Source organism: Phalaenopsis equestris, unplaced genomic scaffold (assembly GCF_001263595.1).
Source record: "Phalaenopsis equestris unplaced genomic scaffold, ASM126359v1 Scaffold000194, whole genome shotgun sequence".
Taxonomy (NCBI): Eukaryota; Viridiplantae; Streptophyta; class Magnoliopsida; order Asparagales; family Orchidaceae; genus Phalaenopsis; species Phalaenopsis equestris.
This window is the reverse complement of record NW_018164636.1, coordinates 320,456-326,935: the sequence shown is the minus strand read 5'-3', so window position 1 is coordinate 326,935 and position 6,480 is coordinate 320,456. Positions and strand designations below refer to the sequence as shown.

The 6,480-nt window shown below is 29.8% G+C and overlaps 1 protein-coding gene across 1 annotated transcript in view; it reads left to right on the top strand.

The window, feature by feature from the left end:
- The first annotated feature begins 4,270 nt into the window (after nt 1-4,270).
- Nucleotides 4,271-6,480, top strand: part of LOC110022498 (probable alpha,alpha-trehalose-phosphate synthase [UDP-forming] 9) — a 45,530-nt gene continuing 43,320 nt past the window's right edge. The window contains exon 1 of the mRNA XM_020721464.1: nt 4,271-4,501. The gene's annotated coding sequence lies outside the window, so the exon portion shown is untranslated. The remainder of the gene's footprint in view (nt 4,502-6,480) is intronic.

Sequence of the window (6,480 nt, the reverse complement as noted above, 5' to 3'; positions counted from 1 at the left end):
AAATGATGTTTATCAAATACTTTATTTAGATAATTGTTCATCTTTGAGCAAAATAAACAAGAGTAATAAAGCACCAAACTTAAAAAATAGAGAAACTCATATACAACTTGCTTTTTATTCAAAGTTTTTTCATATAATCAGTAAGTCTAGTTCTTATATTAATTATAGATTTCATATGTTATAAATATTGTATTGGCTACTCCATTAACATGCTCTTTTTATATCATCCATTATAGTGAGTAGCCACATTTCAACTAGTAATGCATACATAGCTCATGCACTAAGTTGATTCTGCAAGACTATAACAAGAATATATATTGTCTCTAGAACTTTTATAAGCTTCAAAAATCCACTTAAGCATCCTCAACACATAAACAAATTTTAATAAATCAAGAGAAATTTTATAAGGATGTGGAAAGACATTTCAGGGAATTGCTTTCTATTTTACTATGGGGACAATTACACTTATCCTTTTTTAACTCTTTTTTGTTTTGTCATAAGATATTTCTCATGCATATTTTTTTTATAGATGATAAGCCTAACATGATCAAGTTAATAATCCCTTTTCTTAGATGAAAATTTATCATTTTACTATTTTTATCCTTAAGATTGTAAAAGAGATACTTATTATATAATTTTAAAAAATATATAAATGATTAACACATTGCTTCCTTGTGTCAACTCTGCGAGTTTATGTTAGATGATCGATTAGTAGAATATAAACTAAAAAAAATATACATATGAGTATACTTAAGATGTAATATAATAATACATTATTATAGTTACAATAATCTAATTTAATTAAATAGTTGTAATAAAATCTTATAGATTCTTAAAAAAATTATGAACGAAGTAGCAAATTATTAAAAATATAAGATTTTAATCTAACATGATTATCACACACTACAATGGACTAAAATATTCTTGTCTCCACTCACCCTTAAAGACAATTAACAATAAGAGAAATAGTATTAAGGAAATAGTATCAATGCTTAATAAATAATAATTTAAAAAAAAACTACTCTATTGTATGCAAATAATAATCGTGTAGAGAGAATTGTAAGGTTAATGTCCTTATTTATTCGGAACATAGAGCTTAGGCACTTTGGGAGTAGCTAACCAAATTGCAAGTGACTACTCCCTAAAGTCTTTAGGTGATCAACTTTACTAGGTAATGCCTGCCTATGCTAGTTTAGAGGCTTGATACCAAGACACATACAAGTATGCATTTAAAGGCTTCAAATTATATGAAATGAGGTACAACATAGGTGTTTTGGTCAACTTGACGGTTCTTGAAAGCAGCTAGTATGATGATTTCCTCGACTAAACTACTCAATCCTTCCCTCTTAGTAGTTAATTTTTTTTTCTTTGTTTGATCTTCTTTATATGTGGTAGAATCAGATATTTCTTTCAATATAATTTTGTTCACTCTTAAAGATGTAAATTCTTTTTGTATATAAAAAGAATGCTATCAATTAAGTTTATTTTGCGCTCATCTATTTTTATGGAGTGTTTTTCCACTATTTGTAGATTTTTTTTTGCTCAAAATGTGAACTCAGAGTCAATAAATTTTAAAGGAATTAGGGAAGTTCCCTTTGATGTTTGGCTTTATATGTAAGACACCACATTTAAAGATAGCATATTGAAAATGATCGACATAATATTCTATCAAATAGCATAGGTGTTCGATATGATACTTATAGGGAAGTGTTCTCCCATCATCCTTGTTTAGAACACTGGTTATAGTGTAGAGACTGAGCTCACCAATTCACAATATCACTATAAGATGACATGATTGATAAATGACACCTTATGTGATTCTACTTCAATTAAGAGAAATTGGAAGGAGAATGTTGGAAGATCAAATTGATTAGGTATGTGCCATTTAAGATTTTTAAAAAGTCATGCATGATGCACATTAGTTAATATAACTTTAAGTATTATACTTTGTAAATAAATAGTGAAAGAGCTAAATTCAAACCATCTCAACCCTTTTGGGTTTTACCATACTAAAGCTCAATCTATCACAACTTTATCAATTTAAATTGGACATCTTCATTGCCATGTCACTTACTTGAAAATCTTTTTTTTTTTTTAAATAAAATAGGAACATTTACATATATATATATACCATCAAATTCCTATGTATTTATATATATTAACACATGAACTTTGTTTTTTTACATTTATATCACCTAAATCAGTCATGTCACATAAAAAAATACCATCATTTTAATTCTTAAAAAGTGAAATACACCTTTTCATGCACAGGCAGGATGATATGTACGTAAAAATTGAAGTTTAGGCAATAGACATGTAAATACGTAGGAATAGAGCGGTAAGCAAGTAAATCTTGCAGTAAAATAATATATATCAATTAAGTTATTTAAGTCCTCATGTACCACTGCAACATAGTATTTAACTAGTCAATAATTATTATGTTTGTTTTTTGTTAATTCAATATTTTACTCATTCTAAAATTAACTTGAATAATATTCAATTATACTATTGATTTGATTATTAAATATGATCAACTAGTATTAGTAATCTTAATATTTCAAATTTTGCTCCACTTCCAAATTTACACACACACACACACCCACACACTAAAAAAAAATTTTTTTTTTTAATTTTATTAAATTAATATTAGTGATGTTAATACTTATATATTTTATAATTTAGATATATAAATAAATAAAAATTTTATACTATATGGAAATTCTCTTATAACTTCCTATCTTAATATACTTGTTTTTAATTAGTAGGATAAGATATATATTCAAAATAGGTTGATATTTTATTAAAATTACATAATTATCAAAAATTGTCTTAAGATGGAAAATAATAAATTTGAGAGTTGTAAAATAGATATATTGCTTTTATATAATATTCTTTTACATTTTTAACTAAGATCATTAAGAAGCCCCTGATACTATTAACAAATGAAATATATATATATATGAGGTTCGAGATTAACACAAAATCATATTATTTCAGTTTCCACTAATTAGATTGTAAATTGTATGTTATATAAATTTTTATTAGAAATCATAGTTTGGATTGAATATAATTAAATTTAATAATATAAAAATACTATTGAGATCAATTCAAGCCCTAGTAATAGTGAATGAAATTGAGTTAAATATTGAGAGATTTAAGTTTAAAATATTTTACCACAGCGGACGAGATCGAGACTCAGAAGGGCGCCTCGGCCGACAAACTCATGACGCGATCGCCACCGAGTCTGTTACCTCAGTCGGCTGAAGTCAAGCAAATAAGTCAGACAATTAGCATTATGTTAAAATTCAAATTATAATAATTATGAAATCCATACGGTTAGTTAGAGCTTCTATTGTATTTAGAGCAGTTTCCATAACCGCTCATCTCTTTATGTAATTATATAAATATGTTTCTAGAAATGAGAGACAAAAATATGAACAAGGTGATTTTTATCTATTTTCCAATAAGATGAATTAAGCGGAGAAATATTTATACACATGCCACTCAATTTCTATGTAATTATATATCTATCAACTAAACTTTAATTTTTACATATATTGCATATTAATAAAGTATGGAACAGATATATTTTACTTTTAAATGTTAAAATAAAAATATTTTTGATGTGATATAGAATATTTTCATTGTAAATATAGGAGATAAAATTTAGAAATTGGGCATGTAAATAAATATGAATTAGTTGGTAAATATGTAAATGCCTTTCAAAACAAAATTTTTTTTAGGTAAATGTCCACACTAACAGGAAAATTTGAATAAAAAATATATAAATTTGAAAGTAACTCAACAATTAAAAAGTAAATACCCAGATTCGTTCGAAAATTTTTTTCTGACGAGCGTTTTTTTTTGTCCGGACTCCTAACATAGCTCTACGTGCGGCGTAGGCTATTCTTAAGTTATTTTCAGGTTATTTCTACGTTATTTTCAATAATACCGAAATAATTAAGAAATAAACCGTGGTCTTTATTTTTGAGATATTTCTCGGTATTTTTTACTGCACATGAAAATCTCGCACGGGTCCCGCAAAGATTTTCTATGGCCACGTCAGTGTCTCCTTCTATGGTCCCTTTTTCCAGTCCTTAAAAGGAAGAGTGTCCATCCAGTCCAATGAGCGGCTCAGCGACCGTCTGGGGCTAATGGCCTTATCGTAATTGTTACGTAATTGAATGGCATTATGTGGCAGTTCGAACGTCTTCGTACATTTAGCGTCCGGTAAAAAAAATTAGGACCCACAATTAGGACCCCCACGCTGTAAATTCTCTCTCTCCGCCATTTGTTGACGTTCGCCGTTCTATCCAACTCCTTCGTTTCGGTCTCTTAAATCGAAGAAGAAGAAGAAGAAGAAGAGGAGGAAGAGGAGGGTGTAGGCATTTGTTCGAAATGGAAGAAAGCGGAGAAAAATGGTACTTCGATATTTGCAAGATTTGAGTCGCGGAGGTCGATCCCTTCTATCTCTGCGCTCCGGCGGTCGCCGATGCTTGTGGTATGTAGCTTCTCAGATCGAGCAATCCTTTGTCTTTCATGGTCTTCGGAATGAGACGCATGGCCGCGTGTTTTTAGCTTGTCTTTTTCGTTGAAGGTTTCTCTAATGTAGTGTTTTTGGTTAATCATGCTGGGTTGCAAATTGGGTTGTCAATGCATTGTGGTGATATTTCTTTCTTCGTCTTCTTCGTCGGGTTTGATTTTTTTCTGGTTTTATTTTTGTTTTTTTTCTTCATTATTAATTTTAGTTTTTGTTGTTTGTTGTTTTGGTTTTCTTAAAAAGGATGGTATAAGTTAAAAAAGGATAATGAGAAACTGTTGGGATCCCGTAACGGTTTACATGTTTCTTAAGGCCCTTTTTTTATCTTATTTTTGTAATTTATAATCAGCAAGAACGAGTAATCTTGGGAAGTTCTTATTGGAGTTATCTAATTCTGGAATTTTGTGATTTCTCCGGAATACAGAGCGGCTGTTTTGAGGATTTGTTAATTAAATGTGGCATAGGGTTTGTGCGTCTTTGGATTCAACCAATTTTTATAGTTTGGATAGGAAATGATTACGTTGAATTTGGCGGAACAATATAATTTAAGTGGCTGCGCTTTTTTTTTTTTCTGTCTTATTCCTTGACGTAGAAAAGAAGTTATATCCTTGTCATCTTTTTTGTTTGTGTTTTGTCTTCTCGATTCTATTGAATTCATGTTAGAGATTAGCAGTTATCTTACGCTTGCCATTTGTTTTCTTTTTCTATGTATTTTAGAATATTAGACATATCTACTTCTCTCTATCTCCCCCTCCCCCTCCCTCTCCCTCTTTCTCCGTTTAATTTCAGATCAGTTTGGATTTAACAGACTTTCAGATTCTTTAATAGAGCTTGCTATGCGCCTAAACCTGCTGCTGTGATTGCATCTTTCTTTCGAATGGAATATTTGGCTCTGTTTTTTTTTTATCGTTAAGATAATATTTCTTTTGGTTAAAAGAAGTATAATAGTTATTCTGGTTAACATTTTCATGGATATCTTTGTTCGTTACATTATGTGGTTTATTTCTCATTTCACTGTTTTTGTTAGTGTACTTTATTAAGGGCTATATTTAGATCCTGGTAAACTAAAAAGAGGGAGTAAGATGCTTGAGGAAATTAATTCTATACTGAAAATTCAACAGCTATTCATATTCCCATAGGAATTTACCGTTATGATTTTATTTTAATCAGATTTTTATTGTTAAATAAGTTAGGCAGTCTTGGATTTATATCATGAGAGTTATGTAATTTGTTTGTAATGAAATAAAATATACTCTGCCTTTTGAACTTATTTGATGGCCCCATCATTCCAATCAGTGCTTTCCATTGCATGCAATCATCCCCTGCAGCTTTCGGCTTTGCATGCTTATTTTCCTTATCAGTTTGTATTAAATAGGAAGCGAACAATATATGCAGCATTTGCATACATCTGATACAGCTCTGGATGATAATTATGCCTTGTAATACTCCTGTTCTAGGTGAAACATATATATATATATATATATATATATATATATATATATTACTTGCTTTTGATTATATGTTCAAATAGATTGAAGCTATTGTTGTACCCAGATGTGATGCTTGGAGTGTTTCTAAATTTTTATTTAAAAATATTTTTACAAGATATGGAATGACAAGAGTAATCATTACTGCTTCAATGCAGTTGCAGTGGGTCTGTTAATGAGCGTAATCTACTGAGTGGGGTCAAATGTGCCCACTTTTTTCCTCGTTAGAGGTTTGAGCAGGATGAGCTGAGAGAGGGTTGTTATTGATGTTTGACTGAGTTGTTGTGTCCGGTAGAACAAACTGCAATCATCCCCTGCAGCTTTCGGCTTTGCATGCTTATTTCGGTATCAGTTTATATTAAATAGGAAAAATATATGCAACATTTGCATACATATGATACAGCTCTAGATGATAATTATGCCTTCTAATACTCCCGTTCTAGATGATATATA